Here is a 26,404-nt window from a genome sequence, read left to right as displayed (position 1 = left end):
ATAAAATTAGTTAAGTTAAAAAGAGGTCATATGGAAGTAGGGTGGGCCCTTAATCCAGTACGACTGGAGTCCTTTTTTAAAAAAGCAGAAATTCAGAGACGCAGACACACTGGAAGAAAATGCCACTGTGGAGGCAGAGATCAAAGTGCTGTAACTACAAGCCCAGAAACATCAAGAATTGACAGCCACCACCAGAAGATGTGAAGAGACAAAGATGCATTCTTCCCTACATGTTTCTGAGGGAGTATGGCCCCGCTAGCGCCTTGATTTAGGACTTCTGTCCTCCAGAAGTGAGAGAATAAATTTCTGTTGTTTTACGGCACCCAGTTTGTGACACTTTGTTATGATAACCCTAGAAAACTTATACACAGAGAAATACAGCCTAGATCAGATTCTTTAGAGCAGAGAACACTGGAACCATAGACAGGTATGAACACTTAAATGGTATTTTGATGAATTTCTGGGGATTAAGTGTGAACTAGTATGAGAATGGGAAGTTACTGGGGATGGGGCATAGTCTTGGGGGAATCTCTACACTTTTGTGGGTTTTACTTCCAGGAAATTCACCAAATTCTTCTTGTAAAGATCCAAGAAAAATCACCCTAAACCTTTCACAGGGGGAGGGCAAAAATAATCACTTAGAAATATACCTAGCATATCCTCCATAACAGAGGCCAACTCTCCAGTGGAAAGGACCTTGTGACAACTTTATTTAACATAAACTAAAGGACAATGATCTGATTCTAGACTTTTCTAGGTTCCCTGTATCACTTATGCTAAGGAGAGAACAAAACTCTTAGAAACATTTGTGAAGGTCAAAACCCAGAGACACAGATCCATTGAAAGACTAAGATTTAATCAGAAGATTATAGAATGCATTCTTTCTCACTCCTTACCATCACATCAACAGGACTCCCGTACAATGTTAATAGATGGCAGCTGAAAAATCTGCAAAGCTCAGAATCTTTTAAGGAAGGAGTTCTGAGGGAAATCTAAAGACAGTGGGGGAGTCAAAACAAGGACACTAGAGGAATTTGAAGCCTCAGGCCCCTACAGTTACAGCAAACATTAAACATAGTCCAACTCCTAGCCACATTAACATCAAACTTCACACTACAGATCTATTGACCTCGGCTATTACTACCCAATACATCATGTCCAGCTTTTAACAAAAAATTACAAAACATGCTAAAAGGAGAAAGTACAGTATTAAGAGACAAAGAGACATTAGAACCGGACTCAAATATTACACAGATGTTGAGATTATTAGACAGAGAATCAAAAGTAACTATGATTACTATGTGAAGGACTTTAATGGGAAAAGTACACATCATGCAAGAAAAGATGGATAATGTAAACAGAGATAATGTAAGCAGGGAATCTTGAAAAAGAATAAAAAAGAAGATGCTAAACACTGCAAAAGAAATGAAGAATGCCTTTGATGAAGTCATCAATAGACTGGACATAGCCAAAGAACGAATCAGTGATCTTAAAGGTAGGTCAATAGAAAAATCCCAAACTGATATGTAAAGAGAAAAAAAGAGCAACAACAACAACAACAACGACAACAATAACAACAAAATATTCAAGAACTGTGAGACAATTACAACAGGTGTAACATATGTGCAATGGAAATACCAGGAGGAGAATAAAAAGAGAACAGAATAGAAGATATATTTAAAATAATATGGTTTAAACATTCCAAAATTTATAACAGGAAGTAAAGCACAGATCCAGGAAGTTAAGAGAACAACAAACAGGATAAATATTAAAGAATCTATGTCTAGGCTTATCATATTTAAACTGTACAGAAGTAAATACCAAGAGAGAATCTTGAAAGATTCCAGAGGAAAGGGAACATCTTACCTAAAGGGAAGCAAGGAGAATTACAGCAGACTTCTTATTAGAAACCAAAGAAACAACAGAGAGTGGAATAAAATATTTAAAGGGTTGAAAGAAAAAAACACACTGTTGTAGAATTTTATATCAAACAAAATTATTTTTCAAAAGTAAAAGAACACTTTTTAGGACAAACAAAAACTAGAGAATTTATTGCCATCAAACTCATCCTGCAGAAAATGTTAAAAGAAGTTCTTTAGGAAGAGGAAAATGATGTGTCAAAAAACACTTATCTATATAAAAAAGGAATTGCATTGGAGTGCATTAAATGAAAATAAAATAAAACTTTTTATTTACCTTATTCTTCCTTGATCTAATAAACAAATGCTTGCTCAAAGTAATATTAGTAACCATCTGTTGGGCAATTACAGCATATGGATAAGTGAAAAGAATGACTAATTTTATAAGGGATGGAAAGGAGGCATTGGGATACTCTGGTATAAGGAAGCTATACTACTCATGAAAAAATGTACTGTTATTAGAAAGTAGACATAAATTAGTTGTTAACGTACATTCCAAATTCTAAAGCAACCATTAATTTTTATGCTAAGAGAGTAGAGAAAATGGAACCTTATAAAATGCCAAATTAAAACCACAGAAAACAAAGAGTGAGTGAAAAATGAGAACCACAGAAAAGTGCAAAGAATAGAAAACAATTATGAACATGGTAGTTATTAATCCAACATCTTTAAATATAAATGGTCTAAATACACAAATTAAAAGAGATCATCAGAATGGACTTTAAAAAACAAGATCCAAATATATGTTGACTACAAGAAATCCACTTAAATGTAAAGATATATGTAGGTTAAAAATAAAGGTGTGTAAAAGTGAAAATGGCACATCAGGGAACACCATATCTGTCTCACCACAAAAGCAATGAATTAACTAGCAAAAACCACCAGAATCAATTGTTTAGAAATGCTGCAAATTAATCAAAACCTAACAGCAACAAGGGACTGCTTATCAAGAAAAACCAGCTGAATCATAGTATAAGACTTTTGTGGCATTTTAATTTGTCCTGGTCCCCTTCTCCACTGAGTGGTGGCCCTGAGACAGCAGCCTGAATTCATAGTACAGGTACCTAGTACTGGATGGAGAAGAACAGACCTTATTCTAAAAGAATGGTCATTTGTTTTGCCCTGTCTGGTGGCTAGCTCCATGAAGGAATGGATCAAAGGACTCGCTTTTATTTTCTTAATAAGAGTTCTACCACAGCTGTCAGTATTCTGTCAAAAATATTTAAAGGCAAATGTCAAATTCACTGCTATCTGGGGCTAGGATAACAATTGGGGTAGACAATAGACTAACCAATAAGTTTGAGAAGAAAGTCTGAAGGAGGAGATACTTTGGAAAATAAAGGCTTTAAAAAGTTATCACATATTCCTGGGATCCTAGAAGGCCATGTGTCTGCCCAGGGCTGGGTAAATGCTTAAAGAAGACCTTGGAAGGCCCTTATCTCCCACCTCTGGCTGACCGTCAGCCTTTGTATGAGCCAGAAGTGAAGGCTAAAGAAGACTTATAAACTGCTTGCTGAATGTTAAAGTCATGCCCAAACACACAAGCAGAGCCTGTTTGCAAAGATGGAGAGTTCTTTCCTCAGGCATTAAGGAAATCTTTGTTGAGTCATTAGTTTACCACTAAACATGACTTCCACAGTCACACAAGACAAAGAATACAAACCACAAAATTATTTCAGAAAAGTCACTAAGCATACAAACAACAACTATAAGAAGCAGCTACACTGAGTATAGGGGAGAATTTGATTTCCAGAACCACCGTATTATAGTACTCAAAATGTCCTATTTTCTACAAATTTTCTGAGGTCAGCATCAACCTAATATCAAACCAGACAAAGACATTACAAGAAAGTAAAACTATACGCAAATATCTCTCATGAACACTAATACATCAATCCTCAACAGAATATTAGAAAATTAAATCCAAGATTGTATAAAAAGAATTATGCATCATGAACAAATGGGATTTAACCCAGGCATGCAAGACTGGTTCAACATTAGAAAATCATTTAATGTAATCCATCACATAAACAGGCTAAAGAAGAAAAATCATATAATCATATCAATAGATGGGGAAAAAGCACCTGACAAAATACAATACCAATTCATGATTAAAACAAAACAAACATAAAAAAAATCCTCTCAGCAAATTAGGAATACAGGGAAATTTTCTCAACTTGACAAAGAGCATCTACAAAAACCCCACAGCTAACATCATATTTAATGATGAGGAACTACATAATTCCTCTGTGTTACCAGGAAAAAGGAAAAAATGTACCCTCTCACTACTCCAATTCAACATCATACTACAAGTCCTAAGTAATGCAATAAGACAAGAAAGGGAAGTAAAAGGTACAGATTTTGAAGGAAGAAATAAAACTGTATTTGTTAACAGATAACATAATCGTCTATGCAGAAAATTCCAATGAATCAAATGAAACTCCTAAAGTTAATAAGTGGTTATAACAAAGATGCAGGATACGAGGTTGATATAAAAAGTCAAATGCTTTCCTATATGCTGGCAAGAAGCAATGGATTTTGAAATTAGAAACACAGCACCAAAAGCCATGAAGTACTTAAGTATAAATTGAACAGAATATGAATAAGAGCCCTAGAACAAGGATCTAAAATTTTGTAGAGGATAACTACAAAACTGTGATTTTAAAAAAAAATCAAAGAAGCTCTTAATAAGTAGAAAGATGTTCCACTTTCATGGATAGGAAGACTCAATATTGTTAAGATGTCAGTCTTTCCCAACTTGATCTTATAGGTTCACTGCATTGCCAATCAAAATCCCAATAAGTTACTGTGTGGATATCAACAAACTGACTTTAAAGTTTATACAGATAGGCAAAGGCCCAGAATGGCTAATACAATATTAAAGAAGAAGAAAGTCAGAGGACTAATGCCACTCAACTTCAAGGCTTAGTATAAAGTTACAGTAGTCAAGACTGGTACCACCTAGATAATATACAAAGAGATCAATGGAACAGAACAGTGAACCCAGAAATAGACCCACATAAGTAGAGTCAACTGATCTTTGATAAAAAGGTCAATATCAATACTGATCAATCATGTTGATAACAAATGTAACTTTGGTTTGATGTGATGAAAATGCATTCTGTTCTGTGGTTTTCTCATAAGCCCAAGTCTAATTAGGAGAAAAAAATCAGATACATTTCAATAAAGGAACATCTTACAAAATGCTTAATCCTCAAAATGTTAAGGTGATCAACGTAAGAAAAAGGAAAATCTGGGAAATGATCACAGTCGAGCCTAAGGAGACACAACAGATAAACATTATGTACTCTCCTGGGACAGAAAAAGATATTAAACAAAAATAAGGAAACCAAGACAAACTATGGACTTTTGCTAATAATCATGTCTCAGTACTGTTCATTAATTGTAACAAACGTACCATGCTAATGTCAGATGTTAACTTTGGGGAGAATTGGATGAGGGAGTATATGAGAACTCTCTGTAAAATCTTTCCAATCTTTCTGTAAATCTAAACTGTTCTAAAAGAGAAATTTTATTTTTTTAAACAAATAAATGCATCAAATAAGTCTTAGATCAACAGAAGACTTTTTTTGAGGACAATTATGTTATTAATGTTGGGAATTGCCAGTGCATTTGATAATAAAAAGCTAACTGTCTTTTAGCTGATTTTCTAAATTCTCCCCAGACAAGGCACTCACTGCTGCCTGAGCTGAGGGTAGACACCCTCCACTGCCCTACCCTTAGTAGGCACTGCTCCCAACTTCTTGTATTTATTAGCGGTGATTTCTATCTTACTTGATGTTTTTGTTATCTTCTTTATGTCTTACAACCTTTTTTCTATTGGGTTTTATCTCTTTAATTACTAATATGTAAGAACTTTTTATTCCTAAATGCTATTAAGTTTCTGTATTAGTTTCCTGGGTAACACAATCCCAGAAACTGGGCAACTTAGAACAACAAAAATCCATCGTCTCACAATTGTGGAAGCTGGAAGTCTGAAGTCAAGGTGCTGGCAGGGCCATTCTCCCTCTGAAAACTATAAGGGAATTCTTCCTTGCCTCTTCTTATCTTCTGGTGGTTTGCTGGCAATTTTTGGCATTCCACGGCTTAAAGATGAATCTCTCCAGTCCTCCTTTTCTCGTGGCCTTCTTCCCTCTGTGTGTCTGTCTGTGTGTCCAAATTTACTTTTTATGAGGATGCCAGTTGTATTGGATTGGAGCCTACCCAAATGACTTTATTTTAACTTGACTACCTCTGTAAAGACCCTGTTTCCAAATAAGGCCACACTGAGGTCCTGGGTGTTCGGACTTCAACCCCTTTTTTTGCGGGGAGTGGTACACGATTCAATCCATAACACTCTCTGATAATCATTTCAGCTGTAAATTTTTACTAGTGACTTCTTTTTCTTTTAATATTTGTCATGCTTTTTAGCATAAACAAATTCCATATTTTCACACGGTTAAATCAGTCTTGTTTTACCTTTCTGACTTCTGAGAAACAAAAGACTTTCTCCTCCAAGTTTTTAGAATTATTGAAATATTTTATCGATGTTTTTATGTTTAAAATTTTGTAAAAAGTGTCTCTTGACTTAACACAAACATGTACTCCTTAAAAACAAACAGTTCTTGACACACTGAGGAAGAAAATGTCTCTGACTGCCTCTTAATGAGCAAAGAACACCCTCTCTTCCATGGAATCAGTAAATCACACTATTATCCAGGGTAGTATTTAGTCTTGTGTTCTTTTCCTGCTTCCTTTCAGGCTTAGCTGGGTAAGAAAGCAGCCACAAACCCCCTTCCTTCAAAGGCTGCTCCCTTAGCAACACAATGAGAGCCTTAGAAATGAACAGTCCAGAAAAGACTGGATTAAATTATTGGCCAAGGACTGTAACTGTCCTCGGTCTCCATCTGGGAGAATAGAAAGGATGTCACTCATTCTTACATACATGCACAGACTTACATCCATGTTCACACACATATGTTATGGTCAGATATATGAACAAATACTGAATTTTAAAAATAACAACTCTGAAATCCAGCTGTCTTACTGTATTATTGTTTTGAAAGGGACAATTTATATAATAACATTTTGTCTCTTTGTAATGTTTTTGCCTCATTTCTTTGTCTTAATGCATTGTCTAGAATTTTGTGGACAGTGTTGATTGGCACTGCTCTTAAATACTATATCTGAAGTTTCTAAGTGCCAAAAGCTCTAAAATCTAAAAGTCCTTTCACAGGATTGTGGCACTCATTGGAAAACAAAACCTGACCTGAACTAATGTAGGCTATTTGTATTCATTATGTGCACAAGTTGAGGCAGGTGCATTTGGCAGCTGAAATATTAACGCGCTTGATTATAAAGTGCTGCCTGATCCTTGACTGGGGTTGTACCCAATATGTAGTAAATACACAATATTGCCTTGAAAAATCTGAAAAACTCTGATCGTGATATTGAGCTGGTTCCAAGGATTTCAGTGAAAAGTTTCTGCACCCTTAGCTCATTGAGCATGGGTATGGTGTCTGACTTGAGTAAGGTTGCCTCTAGGGTTTTCTAAACTTGATTTTAGCTGTTGGCTGTAACAGATTCTTTTAAATTAAAGTTTAAATTACGTTAAATTAACTTTTCAATTAAGTTAAAAATGTTTTCATGCCATCCATATTTATTGATCTATTTATGTTGTCTACTACTTCTTTTTTGAATTGATATGCAAATATAAAGAATTTTTGTTTGTTTTAAAAACTAAATATAAAATATTTCTGACATACAAAAGTATAAAGCAAAATTTAATAAACACATATTTTATCATCTAACTTAGGGTTAGTGTTAGCTTACACCCAAAAGTAACCACTTTATCAATTTCTTTTGGCATTTTATCAATTTCTATAATTTTATGATTCAATAATATTTCTTATGCTACAGAACATTCTACATTACATGCATTATTGTTTGTTAATGTTTTAAACCTATATACATAACATTGTAATCTAAATCTTATATTTAATATCTAAAATGTTTCATAAATTAACAATAAATATTTCTTTAGATTAACTTGGTACAATAGGGACTAAAAATATCACTCAAGCCAATGATAAATATGCTACTTTGTATGAATACCAATGACTCCTGTGCTGATGAAGAATGCTAAGGAATATTCATATGATCATTTAATTTTTTTTAAGAAGAAAAAATTCTGAATTTTATTTTGCTAAATTTGTTCCGGAAATTTTATTTTCATTTTTAATCAGTAAGAAAGTACAGATGGTCAGGTAGCATGATAAAATAAAGTTACCAAAGTTCTCCAGCTGCCAATTTTTCTTATTTGCAAAATTTAAATAAACAGTGAGAAAAGTGTTGATCCAGTAAAAGAAAACAAAGCAGCTCACCAATATGAGAATAATGTGAGTAGCTTTGTCTTCATGAAAGCATTGTAAAGAGCAGATGGCACTTCAAACATGCTGAGCTATTTTGTGGTGTCTAAAAAGGATATTCCCCATGTAGATAATATTGCATGTTATCAAGGAGAGAAAGAACAAATCTTGAATGAATATTGTACTTAGAAATGTTACTGCGAGCCAGTGATTACATGTACTGATTTTACAATAAAGACTATAAAACTCAACTCTAGATCAGTGGCATTTCTGTTGAGCAGTTTTTAAGATGACCACAATAAAGATGACCATGTTGATGATTCAGAAGAAAAGTAAAGAGGGTTTAATGAATGTATAGATTTTGTTTTTGAGCCAGGCCCATTTACAATTACTTGGAGTAATAGGCAGTGCCAGAAATGTACTCTGGAAGGAGGCTGTGTACAGAGAAATATTTTGAGTAACTCTCTGAATATAGAGCACTGTTTTATATCCAATATCATCCAACTCAGGCCTAGTTCCAAAGGATGGCATTATATTTGAAACTCCTCTGAATATGAGTGTCAGGGCATTAGCTAAAGTTAAGTGTGCAAGAATCACATCTACAGGTTTTTTATATGGGAGAATTAGGAAGATGTACATATATGATGTAAATAACAAGGAATTACCTGTGAAACCTATACAAGTTTGAAAGATGAAGAAGATCTCTCAAATTATGTCACTGGAAATCATTGTCTTTCGATCTTCAAACCAAGACCAACACATTGTAACGAAACTCTGGAGAGAGCAGGACATGCCTCCTGAGATGATCTGAAAATGGCTAGCATGTTGTCGCTGGAACATTTAATGACCCTTGTAGTCCCCCGTCTGCCTTGGGTTGGGTGGTGGGCCCTCAGGGAGTCCAGAGGCCTGGCCCTTCCCCCCAGACTTCGTCCCCCAAGGCCTGTCAACCACTTCTTGGTCATTTCTATATTCTGTGAAAAGATTCAATTGTGTTTAGAATTAAAGCATTTTGGGACTTATGGTTTCTGTTCTGGCATGTAAGAAAATTGGAAGCTGTCACTCTATACTCACAAATAACAGCTAAACAAACTGAAATTCAACAATTCTTAGACCCATCAGGGAATTGAGATCATAAGGCAAACCATTGCCCCCCAAGTTGGAGAAACAGGGAGGTAAATACAGAGAATTACAAATTATAAGAATAAAAACCCCCAAGCAGAAACCTCATAAGAACCAGTGCCTAGAGAGGAAAATCTGAACTGTAATTGATGAATTGCTGGAGCTCAGGGGGCTGGTCTTAGTGGGGGTGTCATACCTGTGTAAATTTCAATTCCAGAAACTTTACCAGGTTCTCACAGTAAAGATGGGGGAAAAAATCTCCTTCTACTTCTGGCAGAGAGAGGGAAAAAGTAACTATTTGAAATAAACCCAGAACTCTCAGTTCTTCTTATTAAGACCTGCCCTTAAGGGAAATTGCCAGAGCTTAACTGCTTTGGGGGAAGAGATATACCCAATTCCAGTCCCTTCTAGCTTTCCTCTCAACTAAGGGAGAGGAAAAAAAACAACTGAGAAGGGATGCAGGCTCACTAAAAACCTGAGACCTAATGAGAGGCCTATAGAACACTTCCCCATCCTATACTTCACCAGCATATCAGTAGGGTTCCTGTACAACAGGAAAGACAAAAACAAGGATGCCAGAGGAAATTTTAACCTCTGTCACTTACAGCTACAGCAAACAGTGAACATGGCCTAACCCCTACCCTAGCTAGATGAACATAAAATTTCACACTAAAGGCCTGCTTACCACAGTTCTTTTTGCTCCATACATTATGTCCAGATTTCAACAAAAAATTACAAGGTATACTAAAAGACAAAAACACAATTAGAAGAGATGAAAAAGCATCAGAACCAGACTCAAATAAGACAGAAATGTTAGAATTATTAAACTGGGAATTTAAAACAACTGATCAATATGCTCAGGGGTCTAATGGAAAAAGGAGACAACATGCAAGAACAACCGGGTCGTGTAGGCAGAGAGATGGACACTCTAAGAAAAAATCTTTTGCCTGCAGACAAATTATTGTTAGTTCTATTTGATATCTGTGCTTTTTTTTTTTTACATTTCGAATATTGTATATTTGTATTCTTTCTCTCTGCCTTGTTGGACTTGCCAGAAACTATTTCATTGATCTTTGTAAAAGAAACAATTCTTGATTCTATTCTATTGCTGCTTTGTAATTAATCAACTTCTGTTTTTATCTTTATTAATTGGATTTCTCCTGAACGCTTTCAGTTTATTTTGTAGTTGTTTTTCCAATTCCATGGAATTAGTTTATATGACTGTCACAATATTGAGGTAGTGACCTCATAGAAGTTGAGGCTGACAGGGGAAAAGTTCTCAATGCTAAGGTACAGGGAAGGAGTGGAAAAGCAAAATGGATACACTGAGCCTTCTGTTTCTCTGGGACTAGCTACTCCTTTAACACATCTATTTTAATGTTTGAAAATATTTCATCATGGGGCTGTACTATAGTAAGTATACACAATCCCCAAGTATTGGACATTTGCATTAATTCACAGGTAAATTTATTAAATATCTGTTGGGCATCAGGACTTGTGTCAGGGTCTGGGGCTACAATAATAAACAACATATATTTCCTGCTCTTATAATATCTTACTGATGAAAATAATGCAATAGATAAGTCCTGGCAACATCTATTACTATGTCTTTAGAATAAATTCCTAGAATTAGACTTGTTAGGTCTACATATGTGCACATTTTTAGCTTCATGGTAATCAGCCAAATGTTACATATTGGAATCATTGGCATTAAATAGTGTTCACTTCCTGAATCACCAGTGACTATTAGAATTTTTAAAATTTCTTGCCAGTTTAAGTGAAAAATTATATCATACAGTTGTTTTAATTTTCTTTTACTACCTGCATTTGTTAACCATTATATATTTTGTAAATGCCCTTTGATAATTTCTATATTAGTATTTTGTCTTTTATTTATTGGCTAATACTGTATATGTATAAAAATTCTGTACATGTGCCTTTTTCTAACAGTTACTTTGCTAACGTGGTATCCATATTTTGGTAGTTTGCTTTTAATTTAGTTTATGCACTTTAGAATATATAAATATTAATTTTAAATGGTCAAACATGAATTCTATATTGATTTTGCCTTTGTATTAATGCTTAGAAAGGGTTGCACATCTTTGTGATTAGGTAAACATTTAATTATTTTTTTCCTCAGGTTGGTTTATTCTTCTATGCAAGGCTAGGGTATTTTCAAATGTCCTGTGTAAAAAATGGGAAAATACTCATTTGACAAATTTACCAAGTGCCATATATGAGCTAGAGAGTAATTCTCTACTGCATAGTCTCTGACTTTCCTGAGGACAAGCCTGGAAGTGCTAGAAATTTGCCTGGTGTTCCTTCATGGATGAGGGTTGGTGAGATGAGAAAGAAAGCCTATTCTATGACATATGACAAGGTTCCTTTATGATATGGCTAATTTTGAAGCTATTGATAGCTATTCAAATTAGTTGAATCTTTGATTTTTAAGACTCTTGTATTATTTCACATTTTTACCAGCTCCTGTTGCTCTACACCTTCAATAGCACTTTGTGTTGTCACTGTTTTGAATATTGGCCACGGTAATAGGTGTATAGTGGTATCTGATTCTTCTTTTAATTTGCAATCCCTAATGACATATAATGTTGAGCATATTTTCATATATTCGTTTTCCATCTGCATTTCTTCTTTGGTAATGTATCTGTTCAGATCTTTAACCCATTTTTATCTGTTTGTTCTTTCATCTCCTTGGTTAAATTTATTCCTAGATTTTTTATTCTTTTGACTATCATGTTAAATTAAATTGTTTTCTTAATTTTCTTTTCAGATAGTTCATTGCTGGTGTATTGAAACACAACTGAATTTTGTGTGTCGATCTTGTATACCTTGCTGAATTTATCAACTTTAGTAACGTGTGTGTGTGTGTGTGTGTGTGTGTGTGTGTGTGTGTGTGTGTGTGTGTATTCCTTGGGATTTTCTATATGCAGGAGTACGCCTTTTGTAAATAGAAACAGTTTGACCTCTTTCTTTTCTATACGGAAAACTTTTACTTCTTTTTCTTGCATAATTACTCTGGCTACAACTTCTAGTACAATGTTGAATAGCAGTGGTGAGAGTTTCAGGTTCATCTAGTGAAAAGGACCCAATAGGATATGAAAACCGGTGGTGTACTTCTAGTCTGAGTCCAAAGGCCTGAGAACTAGGGAAGCTGATGATATAAATCCCAGTTCAGGGGCAGGAGGAGACTCATGGCTTAGCTCAAGCAGGCAGCAGAACAGGACTGAATCCTTCCCTCTTCTGCTTTTGTTCATTTCAGGCCCTCAATGGATTAGATGGTACTCACTGACATTGGAGAGGGCAATTTACTTTACTGAGTTCACTGATTCAAATGCTGATCTCATCTGGAAACACCGTCAAAGACACATCTAGAAATTATTTTTAATTTGGATATCCTGTGGCCTAGTCAAGTTGACACACACAGTTAACTATCCCTATAGGCATCTCTGTCTTGTTTCTGATCTTAGGGGAAAAGTTAATGGTCTTTTACCATTGAGTATGATGTTAGATGTGTTTTCATAAATTCACTTTATTGTGTTAAGGAAGTTTTCTTTCATTTCTAGTTCTCTTACTATTTTTATCATGAAAGGGTGTTTGCTTTTTTCAAATACCTTTTCTGCATTGATTGAGATGTTCATGTGGGATTTTTTGTCCTTCATTCTATTAGTGTTATATATTACATTGATTGATTTTCTTATTTGAACCAAAATTCAGCATAAATATCACTTGGTTATGATGTATAATCCTTTTATTATGTTGTTGGATTTGGTTTGCCAGTATTTTGTTAGTATTATTTTAAGCAATTTTGCATCTATATTCATAAAGGATATTGTTCTGTAACTTCCTTTTATTATGATGTCAATATGTGCCTTTGATATCAAAGTAATGCTGGCCACATAGAATGAGCTTCAAAATGTTCCCTCCTCTTCAATTTTTTGGAAGAGTTTGAGAAGAATTGTTGTTAATTTACTTAAATGTTGGTAGAATTCATCAGTGAAGACACTTGATCCTGGACTTTTTCTTATCGGGAGGTTTTTTTACTACTGATTCAATCTCTTTACTTGTTATTATATTAGTTTATATAAAGGTGCATCCTTAAATATGCTATTCAATGGAACTGGGAAGGAAAATTAACACTTTGTGGTTGCATTGTTTTTTCATCATCTTATTGGATGTGAGATGGGGAGTCTCTGGAGCAGGGTTTGTATTTTTTCTACTCAGATTTCAAGTTAGAAGAAATAACACCATAATGCAATCTCCCTTGCCATGGGTGAAGCCACAAGGATCCTATAAAAGGAAGCTTACCTTTATATAGCAGCATCTCCAGGAAGTTTTTGATGTCCAATAAACAGGAGAGGTAGTTAGCATAAAGGAGGCCTGGCAGAAGCACTTTTGGAAAACAGGTTCTCTGGAACAGGAGCGAAGCAGAGCCTTTATTGATGAGTGGTAAAAAAATTGGGGCAGGTTTTGGAATAGGCTACCTTTTTACCAAGCTCTAATTCTGAAAACTGACCTCCAGTCTTTCTCCAGATAATCCCAACTCTTATGACTTGCATCTTGCCTTTGGAGCTATTTCTGTATTGCATTTTTAGTTTCCTTACCATTTTTTTTTTCTTTAAATTCTCTTTATAGCAGCATGCCTGTGTTGTGTTTTTATGACTCCATCACTGAATCACACAAGTTTCTGTTTCAAATTCTTCCATGATCATCTAAAATGTAAGGTGCTTGCCCACTTTTTGAATTTGAGAGTTTGTTCATCTTTAATTATCTCTTGATTACTTTGACCTACTAGATCCGGCACTTGAAATGAATGCTATCAAGTAGTGTTAGTGAGATGGATCTATCTTACCTCAGAAGAACGTAGGTGCTGGAGCTCTGACACTATGCTTACTTTTCTAGAAAATGAGAAGAAATAACCTACCCCATTTAGAAACCTCAAATGAAGTTTGGGGACACATTTTGAGGTCTTTCTATAGTTTATTTTTAAAAAATGTATGCATCTTATACATAATAACTTATTTAATACTCTTAATAATCCTCTCTCTGATTTGGTGCCGTTATCATGCCAATTGTACAAATGAGGAAACTGGAACACTGACAAGCTAAGCAATTTGGCAAGTCCTCATTGTTAGCCAACAAGGGGATTGGAGGTTGAACTTGGCCTGTCTTACTCCTGGCCCCAAGCTCTTCGCCCTCCCCCCACCACACTGTGTCCCATCATACCTTCCAACATGAGGCTGGGTTCGAAATTATTGGTGCATTTTGCCACCTGTTGTTTTTTGGTAATCCAAAATGTTGGTCAGATTCTGTTGCGAAACAAGAGTTTAAAATAGTAAAGAAAGTAGCTCCAGGAAAAGAACTTAGTTGTCCTGACTATGACCAATGGAGGCTCTCTACCATGGGCAATGGACAAACACCTACTGAAAATGTTAATAACTCAGAGCAATTGGAGAGGGAACAGCATGCTGAGGAGGCTTGCTTTGAGAAGATTGGAGGCCAGTGCTTCATCTCAGCTGTAATGTCACTCCAGGACCCATCACAATGGGTTCCATCAAATATACACATAGGGCTTTTTGTGGTCTGATGCTAGACATGATACCTGGCTGAGATCAAGAACAAGCTTAGGAGACCTGAAGGCCTATTTTTCCTCTGTCAGTCTCCTACATATCCTTGTATTAGTCAGGATAGGATAGGTTACACTGCGGTAACAAACAATCCTGAAATAGCATTGGCTTAACATAATAAAGCTTTATTCTCCACCCAATGTCCAGACAACATTCTTGATGCAAGAACTCAGCTATCTAGGCCACGTTGATCTTGAGACTTCATTGGGATTCTGCTGTAGAGGAACAGGAAATGAAGGGTCCAGCACTGAAAATAAAGAGCTTTAGCTTGGAATTGATGTTCACCATTTCCGTTCACAAACCATGGGCCAGAACTGGTCATATGGCCTCAGCTAACTACAAAAAGGTCATGAACCAGCACTTTCTACCACAACTCTGACATCTGATTGTTTTGAGGAGAAAGGTGAACATGAAGTTTGGAACCTTTTTCTTTTCTTTTTACTGAAAGACAACTTACTATAGTAGAACGCACAAATCTTATGTGTACACTATGATGAAGTTTTACATATGGACATCCAAGTGTACTCAGCGCCTAGATCAAGAAATGCAATACTCATAGCTCCCCAGAAGACATCCTGGTACTTGCTCCCAGTCAACTGCCTTAAACCTATATGCTGACCTCTATCACTATCTATCAGTTTTGCTTCATTTTTTGCTCTTTTGTATGAATGAAAATTCAATATTGTGCCTATGAGGGTTATCCATGTTGTTGTAAAGATGAGTAGTTTGGTTTTTGTGACTGTGTAGTATTCCACTATGTTTTCTGAATACTGCCATTTAATTAATCTTCCTACTGTTTAAACATTCATGTTGTTCTCCATTTGAGGCTAATAAAAAACAAATAAAGTTGCTGCGCATATTCTTGACCATAACTTTTATGGGACATAAGGACTCCTTTCTGTTGATTATCTGTCATGAGTAGAGTTGTTGGTTCACATGGTAGGTCTTGGTTTACCTTTATTAGATGCTTTCACATGGTTTACAAAGTAGTTCTACCCATTATGCTCTCATCAGCAATGTATGAGAGTTCCAGTTGCTCCTCATTTTTGGAAACACTTGACATTGTTATTTTAGCAACTTACGATATGACATCTCATTGTGACATTAATTTGCATTTTCCTGGTGAGTGCTGATATGAAGTACCTTTTTATGTATAGATTGACCATCTGAATATTCTCTTTTGTGAAATAGCTAGTCAAGTCTTTTGCCAGTTTTTAATTGAGTTGTATATTTTTTCTTATTGATTTGTGTAAGTTCTTTACATTTTCTGGTCACGAGCCCTGTCTTGAATAAAAGGCAACTTTTGTGGGTTGTTTTTTCATTCTTAATGGTGTCTTCTGGTGAACTGACTTTTTTTTCTGTTTAGTGTTTGGTGGTATTTTGATATCGTTTATTTAACAATGCCTTCTCATACTTGACCTCAAGGAACCCCCCAAAGGGACTAGCAGCAAATGGACCCCAATTTCCCTTATTCATAGCTGAGCCAGTGTCTAATCCTCACCACAGTAGGCATAGCTGTTTTTTTGGTGGAGAGGAAATGGAAGCTAGAGCAGGGAGATCAAGGCCACATTGCCAGGCTCTGCGGGACCTGCTTAGCCCTGAGAGGCGGGAAGCAGGAAGTGAATACAGCGGTAGCAAGAGGTAGCAGAACGTGGAATTTACCTCCTAAAACCCGTGAGTCCTGCCTGCAATAATCAAGGTCTGATCAATAGGTCAGACTCAAATCCACCAAATTAATAACTCCTCCCAAAAGGAAGAACTGGAAAGATCCATGTGGGCCTTGGGCGGGGAGGGAAAGGGCTGAGAGGCCCTCTGTGGCACCTCCGTCCTAACCCACTGGGCTTTGCAGCAACATCCGTAGTCAACAAAGGGAGTGGCCACCCCTTCAGGACAGAAGAAAGTAGTACCTCACAGTGTTTGGCCGTCACCTCTATGCTGCTGCTGTCCTATGAACTTTCCCTTCTGTACCTGACTGAGATCATATATGTGGAGAGTCTATCTGCTTTCTCTAGCTTCAAAGTCACAGCAAGACTTTACCCCATAGTGTTGGGAAACAGCAATTCCATACCTAGGCATATACTCAGGAGAAATGTGTATGGATGTTCACCGAAAAGCATGTCACAGCAGTGCTATTCCTCACAGCCCCAGACACATGCTCATCAGTGGTAGAATGGAGAAATCAACTATGGTTTATCCATGCAATGGAATACTGTACCACAGTGAGAATAAATCGCAGAGATGACTCTCACATACTGTTGCACAGAAGAAGCCAGAATATCTACTGTGTGATTCCACGGACATAAAAGTTCCAAAGTGGGCAGAACGAACCTATGGTGCCAGAAATCAGGAAAGTGTTTTCGCTGGTGGCAGGAGGGAGGGGGACCAAGAGGGCTTCTGGGGGCTTATAATATTTGATTTCTCAATTTGGGATATGGTTACTAGGCATTTTCAGGTAAGACTCATCAAGCTGTACACTTAAGAGATGTACATTTTCTAGATGAATATTGCACATCAAAACATAGAGAGAAAAAAAAGTCTGGGCCTAGGGAGGCCGTCAGGGTGGGGAGATAGTATTTCAAAGATAAGAGTCTGGCCTTCTTCATACCCTCTAATTATGCAAGTGCTGGTGGGGTGCTGAGATGGAGTGGAATTTTTCCAAGAACCACAAAGGAATTTCCCCATCGCCTTTAGACTCTGGAGCTCTCAGGCAAGAAGGTCCACATCCTGGGAGACAGCCTTTTGAGTTCTGAACAAAATCCTTTGGCTATAGTCCTGGAGGCATCTCTAGAACAGCCAGGCTGCATTGTCTTCAGGCAGACAGGAAGAGAGCAAAGAGAGAAGCACAGAGAGGAAGACATGGGCTCAGAAGTGGTCAAGGCTGTGACTGGAAAAGGATGGCGGTGCAGGGGTTCCTTAGGCCCCTCTTGACTGACAGGAGAGTGGGGCCAATCCTGGCCCTCCATGGCAATCTGGGTTCTGGCAGACAGTCCAAGGCAACAGCTAGGGGCACTGGCTGAGCCCCTCCCTGGAGCCAACCCCGGTTTCCAGGCCTCCATGTTCCCATTTGCAGCAAGACAAAGCTCGTCATCCTCTTCTCCTCTGGGACGGCAGCCGCAGCCAGGACTGCAGCCAGGACAGCAGGACATTCTTGCCATACAAATTAAATAAGTCTGCATGGCCAAGTCCTGCTCTAAGGCATAATGATCTCAGACCCAAGTGTGACTCCAGACTGGAAGACTGGGGGTGGGATGCTTTGTTAGATCCCAAGGTGTGGGGGAAAACCTGGGGTCAGGGGTAGAAGTCGGTGCTTGTATCTTCAAAGATTCCAGGTCTGTGACAACAGGCGGCTCTGTGTGTCCTCTCATTTTTTTTTAATTTGTTAAAACTTTTGAGCAGGTAATACATTTACATGGTTTAAAAATCAAAATAATTTTTTTTTTTTTAATTTATTTCTAAAACCTAGCTCTTCCATTCTGGTCTATCCTGCTCTTCTGCGCCCCCTGTAGGCACTAGGTATCTGTTATGGGTTTATGCTCATAAGAAATGTAAGCAAATAGAATATATGGTCCACATGCCTTTCTCCTTGTTCTGTGCCTCATTTTTTCCTTTTTTTTTAATGTAACAACCTGTCTTAGAGATTTCTCGCTACATGTACGTAGAGAGCTTGTTCATACTTTTTGACGGCTGCTCTCTTCTCCCATACGTTTTTAACCAAGACCTTATAGATAGGCGCTTGGCTTGTATGTGTGCTATTTTGCATCCATGCAGGTGTGTGCGTAAAAATCTTCCCTGTTTCTGTCACCCAAACCTAACTCCCCACTGACTCTTGAGGCCCACAGTGGCTTTGTACCAGCCTCAGCTACATGGAGAGTTGCTAGGGCTGCATGTCATGTGGTCCTGACACCCTGGTTTTCCCACCCTCTTAGTCTCCACCTGCAGGAGACCCCAGCTCAGAGATTTGACAAAGCCTGATCCACCTCCCGGGACAGCCCCTTAGATGGCACCCAGTTCAAGCCTTTGGTTCCAGAAGACCAAGACACAGAAGGCTCAGAGTGGCTCTTCCAGTCCCATTCACTTTTTCAGGGTCCATGAGTGAGAGCCTTGGGCAGTGAAGTCTACAGGACATGGTGAGCGCTTTATCACCAAGCATTGCTTCTGAGACCCCAGAGATGGGGGTCTGATATAGGAGATGGGCTGTATGCCAGAGGCCCAGGCCCGTGTAGAGAGAGGAGTACTAAAGGAGGCTCAGGAGGTGGACCTGTCCACAGGGCCTGCCCACTGCAGCCTCTCTGAGTACAAAAGAGGAGTAAGGCAGGGCACCAGCCAGCCTGAGCAAGGATGTAGAGGGAGATTAAAATAACTTCTGGCTCCCAGGCCAGATCTGAGAATGGAGGTGGGCTTTCTGTCTTGATCCCAGGGCAGGTTCCAAGAATCAGTAGGGGTAGGCACGCGGCCTATCTCAGTGGCTCTGGAATGCCACAGCTCAAGGCAGAGCATCATAGAATCTGAGAGCTTTCCCAGGAGCTTATCCCATGGGGTACAGAATGAGGTTAGGGGAACTGTGCCAAAAAGAAGGGAGTGACAGGAATAAGGAAGACACATGATCTCAGGTAAGTGATGACCATGGAAGCTGAATGTCCACTCCCTACAGTCTCCTTAAACCTGAGACTGAGAAGTTTGTCCTGGGTTCGTGGTGAGGCCAGGACCTCACATGTGGGCCCAAGACCTCAGCCCATGTGTGAGGCCAAGATCCCTGTCCACATGAGAGGACAGGACCCCAGGCCATGTGAGAAGTTGATATTCTGGGTGAGTAGATGAGCTCTATGGCCCAAACATGTGCCTGTGACTCAAGTATGAAGCCCATTTTTCAAACCGCATGTGAAATCCAGGTCCTAGACCCATGGTTGAAGCTGCCTGTCATAATATTCATAATGTCAATGTTAAATAAGTATTTATCAAGCCCTGCAGTAGATTGTACTATTATTCTCCAGCAGTTCATGGTAGGGCTATGCTTCCATGCCCTGTTGACTCAGTCTTAACCAGTGAGAAGAAGCTTTAAGTGTCATCATATCAGACTGGCATGTCTGGCAGGGACTGCTGCTTCAGCCTTGATTCTGGATGAAGGTGACGTGGAACAAAAACATAAATATGAGTGAGAAATAAACCTTTGTTGTTCTAAGTCACTAGGATTTGGGGTCATTTGTTACTGTGGCATAACAGCTTCTCCAGCTGACCAATATAAATGCCTGCCTTGTGCCAGGCAATGAATTCTTCATGGGGAATATAACAGTAAACAGGTCTGTGGAAACATACGGATCTGAGGAATAACTCCCTCCCCCTCAACAGGGAAGACTAAGGAAAAACAAGTTTAGGGCAAAGATCAAGACTCCTGTTTCCAAAAGAATTGAGGTATCTATAAGATATCCATCCAAAAGGAATAGTCAAGATTATGGCTGTATGTAGGAATGTGCAGCTCAGAAAAGAGGTTTGGGATACAAATACGGGCCTTGTTGGAACCTAGATTGCCAGTTAGGAGCCAGGCACTGTCAAGAAAGCAGGTAGCTTAAACGGCCTGGGAAAACACAAGCATTTTGGAAATCCACACAAGTATTGGTGGGAATTATGGGGGAGTTTGGAGTGGGGTTAGGATAGGAAGAGTCTTACTGTAATGCATGAAATGGAGATTCCGGCTGTTTGTTTTTCAAATTAATGAAAGGAAAACCTGTGTTAATTGGGGAGCAAGGGGAGGTAGGGGAGGCCTGAACCAGCAGAGGAAGTTCACTTGGTGAAAAAAAACACCTGCCTTCTCTAGACTGCTTGGAGTCCTAGCAAGCTGGTGGCTCTTGAGCACATAATGCTGTAGAACCCAGACTAGGACCTAGACTATGATTTTCCTTCTGTCATTCACTTGCTGTGACATTGATCAATTTCTTCTCAGAACCTCGGTTTTCTCATCTGCAAAGTGAGGTGACAATCTTTACTTCAGAAGGCTCTACAGAGACTCAGAAGAAGGAAGGGATAGAAAAAAGGCTCTTCCCAGGCCATATAACTTGTAGGACTTTACTTATTAATTCTAATAGTTTTTCTGTTTACTCTCTTGGGTTTTCTGTGCATCAAAATCAACATATCTGAAAAGAGTAATACTTTATCTCTTTTAATAATTATGTATTCTTTTTTTTTATTGCATTGCTCCAAAATTTTACAATAAAAATGACAGCTCATACTCCTGTTTATTTCCTGAACTTAATGAGTATGTCTCTCAAGTTCTGACATTAAGCATGTTGGTTGATGTGTGAAGTGCTTAAGACAGTGTTTGGCATACAGTAAGTGCTACATAAGTACATCCCTCTATAGTTCTGTGCCCATCTGCCTCAGAAGCACAGGAAGTGACCCCCCCCCCCCCCACCCTTCCAAGCCTTGGACATGGGTGTAGCTGAAGAAAGCTTTGGGTTGTGAGGTCAGAGGCTTACACACATAGTAGCGACTCAGCAAATGTTTATTGGCTTAAAATGCATGCCTAAATGAATCAGTTAAAGGAGCCCCAGTAGCTTTTATCTGTGGCATGCTGGCCTCATGGCAGAGGGGAAAGAGCATGATAGAAACATGTTATGGGGCTTAAAACTTGAGATAGAGATGACCATCATCAATTTCCCCACCCCCATATGCACCTATCCTCCTTACCATGAGCATGACTGACCCTGATGAGCTCTCTCCCTCTCTTGGTGCCCAGTCCAGATCTAGCCTGACATCGCCCCCAGGAAGAGGTAGGCAGACCTCAGAACATAGTTCCTGACATAAGGCTTGGCAAGTGCCTCTGACTACCCCCTTCCTCTGGAAATAGATTTCTTAATAAACCATTGCATTCATAAGTAATGTGGAGTAAACATCCCAGTATTCTTAACCTTTGAAGGTGAGACTCTAAAGCTATGAATCCTCACTCTAGGGAAAAGACCAACTGTGAGCAGTACAGATAAATTCCTGCATAGTAATACAAATGGTTACTGACTCTGTGAATCTTGTCCCCAGGCCCCAAGTTATATCTTGTCCCCAAGCCCCAAGCCTATATTTTGGAAGTTTGCATGACAAGGGAAGGGAAGAGATAGGTGGGTGAGACAAAGGTGAAGGAAGGATTTTTAGCATGGATCTAAAGCAACAATCAGTGGAAGATGGTGAGGTAAGAGAGTAGATAACATGAAGAGTTCCCCTAGGCATTTGAGAGGACAGGATCTAGAACCTCAGGGGCTGGAGAACCCCAGAAAGGTAAAAGACACCTCTCCTCCAGAACTAAAGAGAAGAAAGGGAGAGGAAGCACGTGGGGCCAGCTCAGTTCAGGCACTGTCAGCCTTATAGATACATGATCCTCACAGGTGCAGGTTCGTGGAGATGCGTGTCAGAATGTAGGACATTATTCCTTCCACAAGCATTTACTGAGCATCTAGGACATGGTTCCTGATCGTACCGGTTTTCAACAGAGCAGATAAGTAAGTAAAATTACGTTAATAAATACAACAATTTTAGGGACTGCTCAGAGTTGGAAGGAGCTATATTGGGGAATAGGAAAGAGGATAATGGGAAGCACTTCCAGTCAGTACCTGAATAAAAGGAAGGAGCCAGCCAAATAGGAGACACCAGAAGCGGAGGCAGCAAGTATATAGGCCCTAGAGTCTCACTCCAGAGACTGGGTTCTCCTCACCATGTAGTTCTTCACTGTCCACCAAAGGCCTCAGACAGAGTTGGCAGTAAAAGCCAATAGTGACTAAATGAATAAGGAATTGATGATGTGTGTGCCATGCTCTCCCCATCTGGGCCCTGGATTTGCCCTGATTCTCATTTACCTCATGCACCCCTTCCCTCACTCTGGAGCTTGCCAGGCACATTTCTGCTCCTGAAGCTATGCTTAGCACACTCTTCCCCCAAGTGTACCTTTCTTCCAGGGGTGATTTTCCCCAGATGTACTCTTTCTCAGGTGTGCCCTCTCCTCTAAATGTGCCCTTCTCCCAGGTGTGCTCTCCAGGGGGCATAGGGCTTCCTCACCTTTTTACGACTCCGCTCAGCCATCACTCTATTATGAAGATTCTCTCACCATCCTGTTTAATATTCAACCTCCCCAAATCTTCTCTCTCTTCTTTCTCTTCTCCACTTTATTTCTCTCATCTCACATATCCTATAACTCTCATGTTTATTTTGTTTCTTGTCCAGCCCAAATCATCAGCCACAATGGTTTGGTGTGTTTTTAAAAACTGTGTTCTTTGCTGTATCCGCAGTGTCCAGAACAGAGCAGATGTTCAGTACATATTACTCAAGAGAGGGAACAGATTTTGCATCTATCTCCCTTCCCTAACTTTGAACTTCTGGAACACAAGAGCCTGCCTTTTTTGTCACTGCTAACACACAGTGGGTGCTTGCTTAAATATTGGTTGAATTTGTCTCTACCACAGTGTAGAGACACCAATAGTTTCGTGAAGCTTCAGAAAAACCTTTGCAAGAAAGGTTCTCCCCGGGCAGACACTGGTGGGGACAGCCCCCTGCACTAATTGCAAAGTTCTATGCCCAATGAGTAAGCATTTCATTAAAAGGTGACCTTGTGGGGGGCTTACTCAATTTTATCAGCAAAGAAATTTTACAGGTTTACAACATCCTTCTTATGGGAACCTAAGAACAGAAGAAATCAGGGGCAGCCCTTGCCTGAGAAAGGAACCAAACGCTGTAATCAAACTTGATGGAGCAATGCCAGAAACAGAGATGGCCATGTGGAAAACTAACCAGACCTAGACTTGACAGAGCAGCTTGCTGGAGGATTTGGGAGTCCAGGGACATGACACTGACACTCTTGTGCTCAGTAGGGCTTTGCATGAGAAACACTAATTACTCCAACATAGGCCATCATAGGCCATCAGGGCCTGGAAGTAAAACCAGGGCCCGCAACTCCAGGGTCTCCCTCCTCCTCTTCCTCAATCCATGTCCCTTCTTCTTGGGCCGGTAGTGCCTTCGAAGTGTGACTTTCCCGGCTCTCCTGATCTGGCCTTTCTTCAGCTGATGAACGCCCTTCTAGACTTCCAGTGCATGTAGCTGCCTTCAGGGCCTGGCAGGGTGGGTCCAGCCTAGGCGTGGGTGGGAACTGCAGTCTAACCACACAGAGGATAGATCCCTAAAATATAGATCCCTAGAGTCCCAGAGGGATTTCTAAGATCATGAAGTTACTTATTTATTCATTAGTTCGCTCTACAACTACATTTCATTCCTGAATATTTCCCACTGAAGCATACTGTGCTGGATGCTGGAGATACAAGAGTGAGCCTATAGACATTCATTTCTAGATCCTACAGCAAAGAGGGCGAATTGTTACTCAGTTAGCTCAAAAATGCATGTCATTGGCAAAGGGACAACTGCTATTGAGCGACTTTTTCCTCTAGTTCCTTTGGATCTCTCATGACTTTCTCTTGCCCCCAAGGAAAAATAGAATTAAGCAAAGTTGTCAGTTTCTTGACTTTTTAATTTAAAAGCCCTTTTTCAGGTTTTGTCAGTCAGGAGAGGTTAGATTATGTTGCAATAGTATATTAACCTTCTAATCTCAGTGGCTTGATGCAGCATAGATTTATTTCTCTAAATGTCCCAAGGCCCACAGTTATCTAGGGTAGCTCTCTTACAAGGAAAGTCTCGGGGACCCATTTCTCCATCCTGTGACTCCATCAATCCCTTCTTGAGAGACGGGGAACTAGAGTTACATGCAGGCTCTTAAATGCTTCAGCCTCCAAGTGACATTTCTGCTCACAGTCAATGGCCAGAAGAGTGGGGTACACACAGGAGGTGGGAGTTGCAAATGGCAATGTGGACAGCACAGAAATATTTGAGGAGTAGCAAATGTCTCAGCCATCATCTCTTCCCACAAAATAAGTATTCCACAGCGAGGGGTAGAGGGTGAGAAGAGATGTGAAATCATACCCACTGGAGAAGTCCTCAAAGGTGACAACAGTTCCCTGCAAACAGCACCTGAATCACCAGCCCCTGGGTGCCCTTGAGAAAGGATCCAAGCAAAGAGACTGTCCCTTTTGGGCCTTCCAGGGGCCATCCACTGGCTGCAACCAGTTTGCTGTCCACAGACCTTCTACCCAAGTAATTTCTTTGTGTGGAATCAGGTCCCCCACCTGACCCCAGAAAACTCACCAGTTCCTTTCAGTATCCCAGAACCCTATGGATGGAGATGTGGGGGGAAGAGCCCTCTGCACCTGAGTAAGATGAGACTTTACTGGACCAACCTGAGGTGAGCTGCTCTGCCTATCCCAAACAGTGGTGGCAAATAGTCCTGGTAAGTGAGACTGTGCATTGAGACCAGGATTGCAAAGGGAGGGGACATGGCACCATGAGAAGGAGAGGCCAAGGAGGGCCACTGTGACCTAAAGGATGAGGAAGGGTTTAGTAGAAAAAGGCAGGAGTGACGGGAGAGAACCCCCAAAGTTCATGAGAAATATTCAAGGGACCAAGAGGGGCATAGATTGAGGTCAGCAAAGTGACCAGAGCAAGTGGGTTGTTGCCTCATCCTGGACAAACGCTCATGTGTGAGTCCCTGAATTGGGAATATGGCCCCTGTAGTAGGACTGAGAGACAGGGAGATGACAGGAAGGAGAGAAAGCAGCCTAGCCCATCCAGCAAAACTGGCCTCTGGTTGCTTAATCCTACCAAACTTTCTGAGGAGATTTCAGAAATGAGTCTCAGAACTTCTGTCGGGGAAGAAGAAGCCCTTATCTGTAAGGGCTGCCTCATGGGGGTATGGTGATCCCTCACTTTTGGATTGCCAGATGACCTCTCACCTGGGCATCTGGGAAGCCCTGGGCAGGAGGCGTCAACAAAGCAAGGCAGAAGCCACATCCAAATAGGCAAACATTCCAATGCCAGCTAAACAATGCATATTCTATTTCCTGCTTTGACAAGCATATTTCCAGAATGACCTGGAAGGCCAGGTTCAAGTACAAAGCCCTTAGGTGCCTCAGATTCTCATGCCTAATCACATCTGTAGGACAGGCCTGGCTTTAAACGGCCCTTAGGAGAAGCACAGAGCTGAATCTGTGGGGAACCAGATAGTTGTGTGTGACTTTTTCTTTCTCTTCATTAAACTTTTAAAAGAAGTTAAATTTTTTTTTTTTTGCTTAGAACACATCTTCTAATATTCCTTCTTCATTTTAGACACTCCTTTCAGTGTTCTGGACACAAACAGCCAGGCTCTGACCTTGTGTAAGTATTCTCTGTTACTGATATTACTTGAATGATTTTTTACACTTGACAATCATATAAATTTATTTTGATGTGTTAATTATTTTTATTGCTATTTATGCTGACTTTAATTACTGGGGTTTGTGAA

General features: G+C 39.4%; 1 pseudogene; it reads right to left on the bottom strand.

The window, feature by feature from the left end:
• Nucleotides 1-8,143: 8,143 nt before the first annotated feature.
• Nucleotides 8,144-9,199, bottom strand: LOC120586963 (vomeronasal type-1 receptor 3-like; annotated as a pseudogene).
• Between the last annotated feature and the right edge of the window lie 17,205 nt (nt 9,200-26,404).

Source organism: Pteropus medius, unplaced genomic scaffold (genome assembly GCF_902729225.1).
Source record: "Pteropus medius unplaced genomic scaffold, Ma_sr-lr_union100, whole genome shotgun sequence".
Lineage (NCBI taxonomy): Eukaryota > Metazoa > Chordata > Mammalia > Chiroptera > Pteropodidae > Pteropus > Pteropus medius.
Note: the sequence above shows the minus strand (reverse complement) of the source record. Positions and strands in the feature narration are given on the sequence as shown.